Consider the following 16,867-nt stretch of genomic DNA (forward strand, 5'->3'; position numbering starts at 1 on the left):
CAGACCCCCCACCAACTTGGAGTTTATAATACCCCATTCAACCAGCTCAGTCTTTCCTTTAAACTCTTGCGGACCCCCCCGCCTGCAATATGGGCGGCCCGCACAGGCAAAGCGACGTACCCGTCTGTTGCTGTCTGCTCCCGGGTTTAGGGTGTGCGCATGCTGTACCGAGGGAACAATCTCTCTGTTTTTTTTCTCTGCAAAGCAGGGATGAGAAACAAAGAGATCCAGAATAGTAAAAGCAGCACACTGTGTTACACATAGTTAGGCACCCCTTGATCGCCCCAGATGTTAACCCCTTCCTGCCCAGTGTCATTAGTACAGTGACAGTGTATAGTATTATCTAGACAAAATTGTTACATTTTGATTCGTTAATCTAGTTATTTTGTTTCGTTAAATTTGCTTGATTCGTTCAATTCGTATTCGAAATTCGTTTTGTCTTTTTCAAATTTTCTTCGAATTTACAGATTTTTTCAATTTGAAACGTTTAAATCGATAAATTTTGAATCGGCCGAACCGAAAACTTTAGAAATCTTCATCAAATGATTACAATGACTCTTTAACCACTTCAGCCCCGGAAGATTTTCACCTCTTAATGACCAGGCCATTGTTTGCGATTCAGCACTGTGTCGCTTTAACTGACAATTGCGCGGTCGTGCGACCCTGTACACAAACAAAATTGACGTCCTTTTTTTCCCACAAATAGAGCTTTCTTTTGGTGGTATTTGATCACCTCTGCGGTTTTTATTTTTTGCACTATAAACAAAAATAGAGCGACAATTTTGAATAAAAAACAATAATATTTTTTACTTTTTGCTGTAATAAATATCCCCCAAAAATTTAAAAAACATTTTTTTCCTCAGTTTAGGCCGATACGTATTCTACATATTTTTGCAAAAAAAATAATGCAAGAAGCGTTTATTGATTGGTTTGCGCAAAAGTTATAGCGTCTACAAAATAGGGGATAGTTTTATGGCATTTTTATTATTATTTTTTTACTAGTAATGGCGGCGATCAGCGATTTTTAGCGGGACTGCGACATTGCGGCAGACAGATCGGACACTTTTGACACTTTTTTAGGACCATTGTCATTATAAAATGCACTGATTACTGTATAAATGACACTGGCAGAGAAGGGGTTAACACTAGGGGGCAATCAAGGGGTTAAATGTGTTCCCTGGGAGGTGTTTCTAAACGTGGGGGGGAGGGGACTGACTGAAGGAGGAGAGAGATTACGGTTCCTAATCACTAGGAAAAGCAGATCTCTCTCTACTCCCCTGTCAGAACAGGGATCTGCTTGTTTACATTGCAGCTCTCTTTGCTGCGATCATGGGTGGCCGGCGGACATCACGGTCCAGTGACTTGTCGTTAAGGTTCCCCTATCCAGATGGTTCCTGTAAGGACTGCGCAGGTGCAATCCTTGCCAATGGAAATCTCCGAACCTCGGCCGGCATCCAGGCTCATTCCTTAACATCCCCCTGGATTGGAGGATGTTAAAAAAAGAGCCAGGAGGCCGAGCGAGCGGAGCGAGCTGTCCGAGCGAAGCGAGGACGTGAGGCCGACTGGCCACTTTCCTCAAATTCCACTTCGCCCTGGATGCCGGCCGAGGTTCGGAGATTTCCGTCGGCAAGGATTGCGCCTGCGCAGTGCTTACAGGAACCATCTGGATAGCCGGAACCATATTGGCAGATCACCGGCTTCCCCACCGTGTAGCTCGTGCGCATGCCTGCTATAGCTGTTTAAAGGGCCGACGTACAGCTACAAAGATTTACAGGACCGAGCCGACCTGCCGCAGTATAATGGCGGCGGCTGGTTGGCAAGTGGTTATTAAATCACCGTTGGATTAACAAAAACAGAATTATTTCCAAATGGTACTAATAGACACGTGCGTTTCGTTTTCTTCCGAATTAATTTTCGGACACATTTTTCTTTATTTAGAGATTCGGATACATCCGAATACCCGAATTACAGTATAAACAAAGTTTACCAGACACACCGAATAACGAAGAAAAATTTGTCAGAATTTCCGAAGTTCTAATTGGAATTCAAATCGAATTTTACATCGAATTCCATTCGAATTCAAACTGTAAACATACTTCTGAAATCAGAGGCGGCGTTGTGTTATTAGAGCATCATTTGGAAATAATGCTGTTTTTGTGAACCCAAAAGTGATTTAGAGAGTCGTTGTCATCATTTGATGAAGATTTTTCTTTTGTTTGTTCACTTTGCTGCATTCGAATCAAAAAAATATAACATTTTCGTTTCGACTGATTCAAAATTTATCGATTTGAACATTTCGAATCGAAAAAATCTGTAAATTCAAAAGAAAATTCTGAATACAAATTAGGAATACGAACTCCAAAAACAAATGGAGCGAATCATCCGAATTTAAATAAACAAATTAACTAGATGACAGAATCCGAAACGATTTTTTTATTTTTCCGTCACGCACATGTCTATACTCTAATAACACGCACAGCCTTTCATCTCAGAAACATGTTTACAGTTCCATTCAGACTGGAATTCGACGGAAAATTCTATTTGAATTTCAATTTGAATTTCGGAAATTCTGACAAATTTGGTTTAGTTATCCGGAACATTCAGTAAACTTTTAGCCAGATTCAGATAGCTTTACGCCGGCGTAACTCTGAATCTACGCCGTCCTAAATGTAAGCGTATTCCGGAAACCAGATACGCTTAAATTAGGCTAAGATACGAGCGGCGTAAGTCTCCTACGCCGTTGTATCTTAGGGTGCAATATTTAGGCTGGCCGCTAGGTGGCGCTTCCGTTGAGTTCAGCGTAGAATATGCAAATCACTCGATATGCCGTACGTGCGCCCGGCACATTTTTTTTATGTCGTTTACGTACGATTTTCTCCGGTGTAAAGTTAGTCGAGCAAATAGCTGGCCTAGTCAATGTTAAGTATGGCCATCGTTCCCGCATCGAATTTTGAATTTTTTACTTCGTTTGCGTAAGTCGTTCGCGAATAGGGCTGGACGTAATTTACGTTCACATCGAAACCAATACATCCTTGCGGCGTACTTTGGAGCAATGCACACTGGGATATGTACACGGACGGCGCATGCGCCGTTCGTAAAAAACGTCAATCACGTCGGGTCACCCCCCATTTACATAAAACACGCCCCCTCATCCTCATTTGAATTAGGCGCGCTTACGCCGGCCCCATTTACGCTACGCCGCCGTAACTTAGGAGGCAAGTGCTTTGTGAATACAGCACTTGCCTCTCTGACTTACGGCAGCGTAGCGTAAATACGATACGCTACGCCGCCTGAAAGATGCGCCGCCGTACCTGAATCTGGCTATTTGTTTCTACTGTAATTCGGGTATTCGGATAAATCCGAATCTCTAAATAATGAAAAATTTGCCTGAATATTAATTCGGAACAAAACGAACCGCACGTGTCTTGAATTATCACTTATCGCTGTATTGATGTCACTGGTTATGTCAGAGGCAGTAATGCCCTGTACACACGATCCGATGGACCGTTTTCATCGGACGAACCGATCGTTTGTGGGCCCCATCGTTTTTTTTCCCATCGTTGAAAAAAACTTAGGGCCAGATTCAGGTAGATGTACGATACGCAGCGGCGGCGTAATGTATCCCATTTACGTTACACCGCCGCTGGTTTACAGCGTAAGTGCCTGATTCACAAAGCACTTACCTGTAAACTTGCGGCGGTGTAACGTAAATCCGCTCGGCGCAAGCCCGCCAAATTCAAATGGGGCGGGCACCATTTAAATTAGGCGCGTTCCCACGCCGAGCGTACTGCGCATGCTCCGTCCGTCAAATTACCCGACGTGCATTGCACTAAATGACGTCGCAAGGACGTCATTGGTTTGACGTTAACGTAAATGCCGTCCAGCGCCATTCACGGACGACTTACCCAACCAACGTGACATTTTAAATTTTGACGCGGGAACGACGGCCATACTTAACATTGTTAGAGCACCTAGGAGGCAGACCTAACTTTACGACGCGTATCGCTGCGGAAACTACGTAAATTTAGATCGACAGGCATCGCGGACGTTCGTGAATCGCCGTAACTAGTCATTTGCATATTCTACACCGACCGCAATGGAATCGCCACCTAGCGGCCGGCCTAGAATTGCATCCTAAGATCCGACGGTGTAACACACTTACACCTGTCGGATCTTAGGGCTATCTATGCGTAACCTGATTCTATGAATCAGGCGCAGAGATACGAAAATCGTATCTAAGAGATACGACGGCGTATCAGGAGATACGCCGTCGTATCTCTTCTGTGAATCTGGCCTTTAGAACCTGTTTTAAAATTTTCTGATGGTTAAAAAACCGATAGAAAAAAACGATCGTCTGTAGGGAAATCCATCGGTCAAAAATCCACGCATTCTCAGAATCAAGTCGACGCATGCTCGGAAGCATTGAACTTCATTTTTGTCAGCACGCCGTTGTGTTTTACGTCACTGCGTTCTGACACGATTGGATTTTTAACTGATGGTGTGCAGGCAAGACTGATGAAAGTCAGCTTCATCGGATATCTGATGGAAAAAATCCATCGGCCCGTTTTCATCGGATGAACCGATCGTGTGTACAGGGCATTAGTCAGTTCCCTCCTTAGCACCAGTTAGTGTCAGTTTGTCCGCCGCACTATCGCAGTCCCATTATAAGTCGCTGATCACCGCCATTAGTAGTACTGTAACACACATGTTCATATTTAAATTTAAGAAAAATAAAGGGGGGGAAATGCACTGGAACGCATCCGAAACGCGTACGCAAAAAAGCATCTGAAGCGCATCCAGCCTGCGTTTCTATGGGGTGAACCGGCCCTTACTCAATGATATGCCATTCTTTTATTTTCTATTCTTTTCTATTCATTTCCTATTTTTTCTATTCTATTTTATTCTCCTCGAAAATTCAAATTCCTTTCGAAAAACAATTCGAATTAGATCCAAAATCTATTCGAATTCAAATTTCGTCCGAATTTTGGATTCGTCCGAAACACACATTTTCCTTGACTTGGAAAGTCACCCAAAGCCGCACAAGTGCAGGTAAGAGACTTCCCCTCCGCTCCGGGGCCCCCGGGGGGAGAGCACTGGGGGGGCCACACAGGGGGCAGTGCCCGGGGGGAGGGGAGGCCACATCCAAAATTTGCGTTTTTTCACAATTCGTGGGTGCTCTAGGAACGTAACCCCAGGCGAATCAGTGCAGCCTCATCAGTGTGGCATATCAGTGCCCATCAATGTAGCCTATCAGTGCCTATCAGTGCAGCCCCATCAGTGCTCATCAGTGCAGCATATCAGTGCCCATCGGTGCAGCATTTCAAGGCCCATCAGTGCAGCCTCATCAGTGTAGCATATCAGTGTCCATCAGTGACGCCCCATCAGTGCAGCATATCAGTGCCCATCAGTGTAGCCTCATCAGTGCCCATCAGTGCCGCCCCATCAGTGCCCATCAGTGCAGCCTATCAGTGCCCACCAGTGCCCATCAGTGCAGCCTATCAGTTACCATCAGTGCAGTCTCATCAGTGCCCGTCAGTGCAGTTTCATCAGTGCAGCATATCAGTGCACATCAGTGCCACCCCATCAGTGCCTATCAGAGCCATAAACTGCCTATAGACTATACAGTCTGATTGTACAATCCCCCCATAAACTGCCCATAGACTATACAATCTGATTGTATAATCTCCTACTAACAACTTTTTCATAAAAGGACCTATGTAATTGGATTGTATAGATGTGTCCTTATATGACATAGTTGTTAGTAGGAGATTATACAATTAGATTGTATAGTGTAAGGCCAGGTTATGGGGGATTTTACAATCAGATTGTATAGGTTTATGGGAATTATACAGATATATGGGGGGTATTGTACAATCAGATTGTATACATTTATGGGGGATTGTACAATCAGATTATATAGGTTTATGGGGATTGTACAATCAGATTGTATAGATATATGGGGGATTGTACAATTGGATTGTATAGATATATGGGGGATTGTACAATCAGATTGTATAGATATATGGGGGATTGTACAATCAGATTGTATAGATATATGGGGGATTGTACAATCAGATTGTATAGATATATGGGGGATTGTACAATCAGATTGTATTGTATAGTGTGTGATGGGGGGTTGTATAGGATGTGATCAGGGCAGCCATCAGGAATTATGGGGCCACCTGAAATTGAGAAGCGAGGGGGGGCTGCCGCGAATTGAGAAGCGGGGGGGGGGGCCCTTTACTTAAAAAAAGTAGAGATAAAAAATAAATAAATATATAAATAAATATATATATCTACAAATTATTATTTTTATTATTTTATTATTTTATATAAAAAGAAATTACAAAAAAGGGCGGTTGCCACCCGGGACCTCTGGGCCCTTTAATAAAAAAAAATAAAAAAAATATATAAAAAATAAATGAATAAACATTTATAAAAAAAAGGGGGGGGGGTTGCCATCCAGGGCCCTGGGGACCTCTGGGCCCTTTAATACAAAAATAAATAAATAAATATAAACAAAAATAAAAAAACATTTATAAAAAAATAAAAAAAAGGGGGGGTTTGCCACATGGGGCCCTGGGGACCTCTGAGTCCTTTAATAAAAAAATATAGATATATAAAAAAAAAGAAATAAAATAATATAAAACATTTATTTATTTTTTTATAAAAAAAGGGGGGTTGCCATCCGGGCCCCTTACAGGTGTACTGCCTGTACCCCCCTTGATGGCGGCCCTGGATGTGATGGGGATAGTACAATCAGATTGTATTGTATTGTATAGTGTGTGATGGGGATTGTACAATCAGATTGTATAGTGTGATGGGGGATTGTATGGTATGTGATGGGGATTGTACAATCAGATTGTATAGTGTGTGATGGGTGTACACAGAAGTGACAGGTGAAGTCTATGGGGTGATGATAACAATGTATCGGACAGTCCCGTCACACAGGTAATGTCGCCCGCAGGGACCGTAGCGCCGTCCCACCACTAGAGGTCCCCCCGCTCCGCCCCGGGTCTTGTCTCCAGCCCTCCGCTCCGGCACTCCGCTCCGGGTTTGCGCTCCGCCCCTCCCCGGCCGCCTGCTTAGAAATAGGAAAATTCAATAATAAAGCCGAGGATCAGGCAAGTTACATGGCGCATGCGCGGAGCTCCGTCCGAAACACACATTTTCCTTGACTTGGAAAGTCACCCAAAGCCGCACAAGTGCAGGTAAGAGACTTCCCCTCCGCTCCGGGGCCCCCGGGGGGAGAGCACTGGGGGGGGCCACACAGGGGGCAGTGCCCGGGGGGAGGGGAGGGCAGATCCGGGCACACACTGACAGCCGCGTGCCGGGCACAGGTGCGGAGCCTTATAATAATGTATATATAATATATACTCTACAATGTATACAGGTCATCATGTACTCTATAGAAGATACAATGTATATATAATATATAGTAATAGAGAGAGAGATACAATGTATCCGATCACACAACTTCTTCTACAAACTTCTCTGTACACCTTGTACTGCGCCATGGACTCTGCAGGAGACATCGCTCCACAACTTCTACCAATCACCAATGGGGCATCCGTCTCCTCCAAGAGACAACGCGTGACATGATGATTGACAGCTGACTCTCCTCCAAGAGCTTCTGCAGCAGACAACGTGTGACATGATGATTGACAGCTGACTCTAATCCAAGAGCTTCTGCAGCAGACAACGCGTGACATGATGATTGACAGCTGACTCTCCTCCAAGAGCTTCTGCAGCAGACAACGTGTGACATGATGATTGACAGCTGACTCTCCTCCAAGAGCTTCTGCAGCAGACAACGCGTGACATGATGATTGACAGCTGTCTCTAATCCAAGAGCTTCTGCAGCAGCACATCTTATTTAGTAGTAAGGCATCCCCATGATGATTGACAGCGACTTCCCTTCTAAGAGGTTCTGCAGCAGATCCTATTTATTGTACAGTAAGGCATGTGATCGATCACTTGGATGATTGACAGCTGCCTCTAATCTAAGAGGTTCTGCAGCAGTAGAGCTCATTTCTTACACTATAAGGCATGATACCACCACCTGGATGATTGACAGCTGCCACACTTCCAAGAGGTTCTGCAGCAGCAGCAGATCTTATTTAGTAGTAAGGCATCCCCATGATGATTAACAGCGACTTCCCTTCTAAGAGGTTCTGCAGCAGATCCTATTTATTGTACAGTAAGGCATGTGATCGATCACTTGGATGATTGACAGCTGCCTCTAATCTAAGAGGTTCTGCAGCAGCAGATTATTTCTTGCAGTGTAAGACCAAGCGCTCATTGACAGCTGCCACTCTTCTAAGAGGTTCTGCAGCAGCAGAGCTCATTTCTTACACTATAAGGCATACTACCACCACCTGGATGATTGACAGCTGTCACTCTTACAAGAGGTTCTGCAGCAGCAGAGCTCATTTATTGCACTGCCAGGCAGGAAACCTGCCTGGATGACTGACAGCTGCCTCACTTCCAAGAGGTTCTGCAGCAGCAGAGCTTATTTCTTACACTATAATACCACCTTGATGACTGACAGCGACTTCCTTTCTAAGAGGTTCTGCAGCAGATCCTATTTATTGTACAGTAAGGCATGTGATAGATCACTTGGATGATTGACAGCTGCCTCTAATCTAAGAGGTTCTGCAGCAGCAGATTATTTCTTGCAGTGGAAGACCAACTGCTCATTGATACCACCTTGATGATTGACGGCTGCCTCATCTTTAAGAGGTTCTGCAGCAGCAGAGCTCATTTCTTACAATATAATACCACCTTGATGACTGACGACTACTCATTTTCTAAGAGGTTCTGCAGCAGCAGAGCTCATTTCTTACACTATAAGGCATAATCCCACCTTGATGATTGACAGCTGCCTCGTTTTTAAGAGGTTCTGCAGCAGCAGAGCTTATTTATTACGCTAAAATATCACCTTGATGACTGACAGCTACTCCTTTTCTAAGAGGTTCTGCAGCAGCAGCAGATCTAACTGTCACTCTTCTAAGAGGTTCTGCAGCAGCAGAGCTTATGTATTGCACTCCCAGGCATGAAACATGCCTGGAGGATTGACAGCTGCCTCACTTCCAAGAGGTTCTGCAGCAGCAAAGCTAATTTCTTACACCATAATACCACCTTGATGACTGACAGCTACTCCTTTTCTAAGAGGTTCTGCAGCAGCAGAGCCCATTCCTTACACTATAATACCACCTTGATGATTGACAGCTGCCTCATCTTTAAGAGGTTCTGCAGCAGCAGAGCTAACTTCTTACAATATAATACCCCCTTGATGACTGACGGCTACTCCATTTTCTAAGAGGTTCTGCAGCAGCAGAGCTCATTTCTTACACTATAAGGCATAATCCCACCTGGATGATTGACAGCTGCCTCATTTTTAAGAGGTTCTGCAGCAGCAGAGCTTATTTCTTACGCTAAAATATCACCTTGATGACTGACTGCTGCTGCAGAACCTCTTAGAAAAAGGAGTAGCAGTCAGTCATCAAGGTGATATTTTAGCGTAAGAAATAAGCTCTGCTGCTGCAGAACCTCTTAAAAATGAGGCAGCTGTCAATCATCAAGGTGGGATTATGCCTTATAGTGTAAGAAAGTAGCTCTGCTGCTGCAGAACCTCTTAGACGAAAAGTAGCTGTCAATCATCCAGGCGGGTTCATCATGCCTGACAGTGCAATAAATAAGCTCTGCTGCTGCAGAACCTCTTAGAAAAAGGAGTAGCAGAGCTTATTTATTGCACTGTCGGGCATGATGAACCCGCCTGGATGATTGACAGCTATTTTTTTTTTCTAAGAGGTTCTGCAGCAGCAGAGCTAATTTCTTACACTGTAAAACATGAACCCACCAGCAGCAGAACTCCTGTCTTGCAGTGTGAAACATGATGGATCACCTTGCAGATTGACAGCTGTCTCATCTCTAAGAGGTTCTGCAGCAGCAGCAGACATCTATTCTTAGAATGTAGGGCATGATGGACCACCTTGATGATTGACAGCTGCCTCATCTTTAAGAGGTTCTGCAGCAGCACTGTACGGCATGAACTTTCAAAGATCAGCTTCTTGCACTGTAATGGCATGATGGCTCCATTGCACACCGAAAGGTGCCTGTCATCCAAGAGGTTCTGCAGCAGCAGAGCTTTATTCTTCACTGTAATGGCATGGTGGCTCCATTGCCCACTGACAGGTGCCTGTCATCCAAGAGGTTCTGCAGCAGCAGAGCTCTCCTTTTACATTGTAGAACATGAACCCATCTTTCTCATTGATAACTGCTACTCTTCTAAGAGGTTCCGCAGCAGCAGCAGCATAGCTTACTGTAAGGTATGAACCTCAAAGGCTCCCTTGCTGATCAGCTGTCACTCCTCTAAGAGGTTCTGCAGCAGAGCTGACTTCTTACAATGTAAGTCATGGCCCTCTAAGGCTTCCCTTTCCCATGGACAGCTGTCACTCATCTAAGAGGTTCTGCAGCAGCAGCAGAGCTCATTGGCTGCACTGTAAGTTATGGTGGCTCCCTTGCTGATTGACAGCCGCCACCCTTCTAAGAGGTTCTGCAGCAGCAGAGCTCACTGTAAGGCATGATCCCACGTTGCTGATTGACAGCCGCCATCCTGCTAAGAGGTTCTGCAGCAGCTGAGCTCAGTCTTTGCACTGTAAGGAGCGATGTCTCCATTGCACACTGACAGCTGCTACTCATCTAAGAGGTTCTGCAGCAGCAGCACAGTATACGACGGCTCTCCTTCCCCACGGACAGCTGTGCCCCCAGACAGTCCGGGCACATGGGGGGTGTATAGGTGCAGTGCTCTGTCCTCCCAGTGATCCCAGTGCTGGCTGGGCAGGGGGTGGAGGAAGGCGTCTCGCCCAGGGGGTGTGTGTATGTCTTGTGTGTGTAATGGGGTGGGGGGGGGGGAGTGTAACCGTGCATTTTTGGTCAATGTCACACTCCTATTTTTGAGCCAGGGAACAGGTGCCCCATCTGTCACTCAAACTCTGCACCGCCAGGAAAAAAGGGACAGTTTGGGGCGTTGACCAGAAAAAATAGATTTTGGAAACCAGGTGGAATGTTCTCCGGGAAAAGTGCGGAGAAATGTGGTGACTGCCGGGAAGTTTCTCCCATCTAACCTGCTGTGTGGGGGAGCCCAGGGGAGCACCCTGCCAGGACACCAGTAAGTACCCCGATCATGGACTGCTAATAGAGGATTGGGTGGGACATGAGTGACAGGCGGTGACCCCCTGAGACACCGGGGGGGGGGGGGGGGCTTCCTCTAGATGAGGACCCGGGAAGTTCTATAGTCTGGACAATCCTTTCTATAGAGAAATAATGCACCAAACTTTACAGAAAGACCGGGCATGGGGGGGCTACCTACCTATCTATAGTATCTATCTATGCCTACCTATCTATGTCTACCTATCTATGTCTACCTATCTATGCCTACCTATCTATGCCTACCTATCTATAGTATCTATCTATGCCTACCTATCTATGTCTATCTGTCTGTCTGTCTGTCTCACCGATCTATATCTCTTTGGGTGCAGAGTGAGTGTTTTGAGCAATCTGTACTCATCCACATTTCTTTCTTTCTTTATTTCTTTCTTTCTTTATTTCTCCTTGTCTTTCTTTCTGAGAGATTTGAGTGGTCTGTCTGCCTATTCATCCATCTTTTCTTTTCTTTTTATTATTATTATTATTATTATTATTATTATTATTATTATTATTACTATATCTACATATCTTCTTCTCTTTCCTTTTCTTTCATTTTCTTTTCCTCTCTTCTCTTCTTTTTCTTTCATTCTCTCTTTCTTTTTTCTTTCTATGTCTATCTATCATCCATATCTTTAGGGTCACAGTGGTGTTTTGAGTACTCTGTCCATCCATTCATCCATATGCTTTTCATTCTTTCTTACTTACTCTACTTTTTCTATCTATCTACATGATTCTCTTTCTTTTCTCTCTTTTCTTTATTTTCTTTTTTTTTTCTTTCTTTTCTTTCCTCTCTCTCCACTCTTTTCCTTTCTTTCTTTCCTTTCTTTTCTCTTTCCTCTTTCCTTCCTTTCTTTCCTCTCTTTCTTTCCTCTGTTTTTCCTTTCCTTTCTCTCCTTTCTTACATGTCTTTCTTTCTTTCATTTCTTTCCTTTCTTTCCTTTCTTTTCTTTTCTTTCCTTTCCTTTCTTTCCTTTCTTTCCTTTCTTCTCTTTCTTCTCTTTCTTCTCTTTCTTTCTTTCTTTCCTTTCTTTCCTTTCTTTCTTTTCTTTTCTTTCTTTTCTTTCTTTTCTTTCTTTTCTTTCTTTTCTTTCTTTTCTTTCTTTTCTTTCTTTTCTTTCTTTCCTTTCTTTCCTTTCTTTCCTTTCTTTCCTTTCTTTCCTTTCTTTCTTTCCTTTCTTTCCCCTATTTCCTCTTTCTTTCCCCTCTTTCCTCTCTTTCTTCCCCTTCTTTATTCTTTCTTTCCCCTCTTTCCTCTTTCTTTCCTCTTTCTTTCCCCTCTTTCCTTTCTTTCTTTCCCTTCTTTCCTCTCTTTCTTTCCCTTCTTTCCTCTCTTTATTTCTTCTCTTTGCTCTCTTTATTTCTTCTCTTTGCTCTCTTTCTTTCTTCTCTTTGCTCTCTTTCTTTCTTCTCTTTGCTCTCTTTCTTCTCTTTGCTCTCTTTCTTTCAGTTCTTTCTTTTCCTTTCTTTCCTCTCTTTATGTCTTCTTCTTCTATCTTTCCTCTCTTTCTTTTTCTTCTTTCTTTCCTCTTTCCTTTTCTTCTTTCTTTCCTCTTTCTTTGCCTTATTTTCTTTCCTCTTTCTTTCCTCTTTCTTGCCTCTCTTTCTTTTTGTTCTTTTTTTTCTTTCCTTTCTTTTTCTTCTTTCTTTCCTCTTTCTTTGCCTTCCCTATTTTCTGTATACATTATATACCTTCATTCTTTCTTCCTTATACTCTATATCTATCTCTCTATCTCTCTATCTCTTTATCTATCTCTCTATCTATCTCTCTCTATCTCTGTTGATAATTGTATCGGGTCGGTGATTTTCTCTGATGGTAGAATGTTCTGTAGATAGCGGCCCCCTTGCTCTGCGTAGAAGTGTCATTGCAGCCTCCTCTGTCTCTCTCAGTAGAAGTGACTTTATGGGGAATATTGTTGGTGGAGTAATCAAGTTTCTGTGATCTTGTGCCTCCTCCTGTTTAATTTATTAGACTAGTTATTTATTCTGTTGATGATAATCTGTTGCTGGTTTCCATAGAGATGTCAACTGATCTCTTTCAGAAATCACACTCTATGGAGCAGCAGTCCCTTTTAAAGGGCCAGCCGGGAAGGTTTTTTTTGCAGAGCGTGGCTGGGAAGTTTGTTTGGAAATCTCCGGTGGAAGTCTCCGGTAGAAATTTCCGGTAGATTCGGTTTTATAGGAGGGAGGTTGCAGCGTTGTGCCAAGCCGAGCTTATTATGGCTCACAGAAAAGTCGTGGCTTTGATCCTCAAGTTGCATCATTATTTAAAATAGATCATTTTTCTCTCCCCCCCCCCCCTGCTGAAAATCTCAAAAACCTTTTAAGATCAAAGACTTTGGCGGGGAGCTATTGTTTAAAAAAAAAAAAAAAACAGTAAAAAAAATTTTTTTTTTAAACAAGGCTTTTGTGTTCAGCTTGTTTTGACCCAAAAGAGGATTTTTTTTGCAATAAAAACAAAGCTGCTCCACCATCGTGTTGTTTTATACTTAATCCCAGTGATGTATAAACAACTTCAAAGCAGTCCCGGGTCTGTGCTGCTCCATGCGCAAAGCTGGGCATTTTTTTCCCCATAACACAAGTTTATGATGAATCATAATAATAAACTTTTACTCATAATATCATAATCATAAAAAAATAATAATAAGCTTGATCATATAAAGGTAAACAAGGTAACTCCACCAGATCTGCTTAGATCTATTTAATATTTATATATAAAAATATATATGTATAAAATCATTGACCTTGATTAAATTGCACACCATTTATAATTATAAATTTTTTTTTTTTTTAGCTTGAATAACCACAAAATAAGTAAGCCGAGAAACGCAGTTTTACTAGACCATGTTATTATTTTTTATTTTTTTTTGCAATTCCTCCAGAAAAAAACACGAAATCTATAAGTACATAATTTGTTTGGCTGTTAAAAAAAATAAAAAAAATAAACAAGATCAAAAAGCAGGTAGGGTTTCTCGTGCCCTGGCTTGCAATAGATGGCAAGGAAAAAAATAAAATAATAATACGTGATTTTTTTTTTTTTTCTTTTATATCATTATCATTTTTTTTATTATTATAACTATGTTATTTATTTTCCTTGATGATGCATTTTTTTTTTTTATTATTCCTTTAATATCATAATTTTTTTTATTATTACTATGTTATTTATTTTCCTTGATGATGCATTTTTTTTTTTTATTATTTCTTTAATATCATTATCATTTTTTTATTATTATAACTATGTTATTTATTTTCCTTGATGATGCATTTTTTGTTTTTGTTTGTTTATGCCATTAGGTTGCAGTGCAGAAATGATTGTGACAAGTTCTATTTAAAAAAAAAAAAAAAAAAAAAATGCTGTACAGCTTTAAACTCCGGAGTTTGCATATTCTCCTTGGATCTCTCCCCTTTGCTAATTATTGTGTTGTTTTCAGAGCAAATATGTCATATCCATGGCGACCAGGCAGGTTTATTGTCTTTGTGAAGGAATAGCTCACATAAGTAATTAATGACTTCTTTTTTTTTTTTTTTTTTTCTCTCTCCCTGGCTTAGGTTAAACAGATCATTCAGGGAAAGTCATATCTCCCCTTCTTCTTTTTTTCTTTTTTTTTATTCTTTACACAATTTGAGTTAGAACAAGAGATACTTTAGTAACACATTTTGTTCATTTGTATCTTTTTGTTTTTTTTATTAAACGAAAAAAAAAAAAACGCTGTAGTGTCAGTTGGTAGACAGATGAGGTTGTCCTCTCTTTGGTTGGCGGTGGCGGTGGGACCCCCCCTGGAAACGTCGCAGTAGTCGCATCCTCAAGGAATTTCAGGGCAAATCCTCGTGGTGGAACTTTTTTTTTTTTTTTGCCCGTCGTGATCATTTTATTAGCTTTAGATTGAATTGTCATTTATTATATCGGTGTGGTATTTTTTTTATTTATTTTTTTGTTTCACCCAAAGAAAAAAAAACTTTTTTTGAGGTCTAGTCTACCTATCGGCGACATGCCGCGGCTTGCGTCGCCTTTTCCTTATTAAAACCCCTTTAATCTTTTATCTATCTAACCCAGCTATCCATATGGACGGTTTAGTGGGATTAGCAATTTGTGTTCCTTCTTTTTTATTTTTTATTTAAAATCCCGGCTCTTCTGGAAAGAGATTTTTTCCAACCATCTACCTCCCCGGACTATGCCGGGAACCCCCCCCCCCCCACACACCACACCGCCGCGATCGTCTAGGGCCGCCATACCGCCGGATGCTTTTAGGATTTGACTTATTCCGCTGTCCTGTCTATCGTACGTTCATATGTCACTAATCAATTTCAATAAACGAGGGATCGGGGGTTGGGGGGTGAGAGACGACCATAAGCTATATAAAAAAAAAAAAAAAGAAGCGTAAAAGAAACCGTCTCGCTAAAAGGGAAGGCTCGCCACAGTGATGGAGATCTTTTTCAGATGCGTCTACTGATTGTGTTGCAGTTTAAAGAGTTAATAAAGCCAATTTGCACCATTTTGTATTATTATTATTATTATTATTTTTTTTATTATTTATTATTATTATTATTATTATTATTTTTTTTTATTATTTATTATTATTATTATTATTATTATTATTTTTAATTTTTTTTTTATAATTTTTTTGGGCTTTTTTCACCTTTTTTATTTTTACCTGGAGATCTAGCCAGTAACCTACTTTCAGCCCCAGGGTGGCTCCATTGCTCCTCCATCCAGAGTGGAGACACCCTAGCAGTCCTGGGACAAGGTCACCTGGAGCCCAAGGCGAACATGCCAAACTCCCCCCCCCCCCCAAGCTTTATGTGTCAGGAAACCCCCCCCCCCCCCCAAAAAAAAGAAAAAAATGAAGCACTGATTTGCATGCTTATCCTCTAAATATTACCCCTCCTCCTGGAACAAATCTGCTCCCCTGCTGGAATCCCCCCCCCTTCCAGCACAAAGATTTGCACCCCCAAATCCCAAAGTTTAAATGCCCCCCCCAAAAAATGAAGCACTGATTTGCATTCTTATCCTCCTAAATATTGCCCCTCCTCCTGGAACAAATCTGCTCCCCTGCTGGAATCCCCCCTTCCAGCACAAAGATTTTCACCCGCAAATCTCAAAGTTTAAATGCCCCCCCCAAAAAAAAATCACCCCCCCCCCTCAGTAACAGCTGGTGTGTGTGTGTGTGTGTGTGTGTTTTTTTTTTGTTTTTTTTTTAGGGGGTGGCACCTCAAACCCCCAACCCCCCCCCTTCCTGCCCGCTCACTGTCTTACCCCATCTAGGTGGTTGCCATCGGGCAGGCATGTCCTCTCATCCATCACGGCAGCCTTGCCTCTTCACCCCTAAAAAAAAAAAGAAGCACCTCCTCGCCATTGGAATCTATGCATCCGGCGTCCTCAAAAGTGGCAGACACATGGATGGGGCGGGGCCTGTGTACCCTTAATGGACGGCCGCCTCTGATCCTCCTCTCTCTCCCCAAACCCCCACCCCCCCCGCAATAAAAAATCACCTCTCCTAGAACAAGTCCTCTACACCTTAAATTTTCCCTCAACACAAATCCCCATCCTCCCAACTCCAAATCCCCCCCACCTAGCACAAATATTTGCACCCCCTCCTACCTCAAATCCCCCCCCCCCCGCAAAAATAATCACCTACTAGCACAAATCCTCCACCACTCA

General features: G+C 42.5%; 1 protein-coding gene across 1 annotated transcript in view; it reads left to right on the forward strand.

Annotated features, from left to right (window-relative positions):
* Positions 1-10,938: 10,938 nt before the first annotated feature.
* The window catches only part of CASZ1 (castor zinc finger 1), a 421,265-nt gene continuing 415,336 nt past the window's right edge, over positions 10,939-16,867 (forward strand). The window contains exon 1 of the mRNA XM_040326347.1: positions 10,939-11,173. The gene's annotated coding sequence lies outside the window, so the exon portion shown is untranslated. The remainder of the gene's footprint in view (positions 11,174-16,867) is intronic.

This window comes from Rana temporaria, chromosome 10 (genome assembly GCF_905171775.1).
Source record: "Rana temporaria chromosome 10, aRanTem1.1, whole genome shotgun sequence".
Classification (NCBI taxonomy): Eukaryota; Metazoa; Chordata; class Amphibia; order Anura; family Ranidae; genus Rana; species Rana temporaria.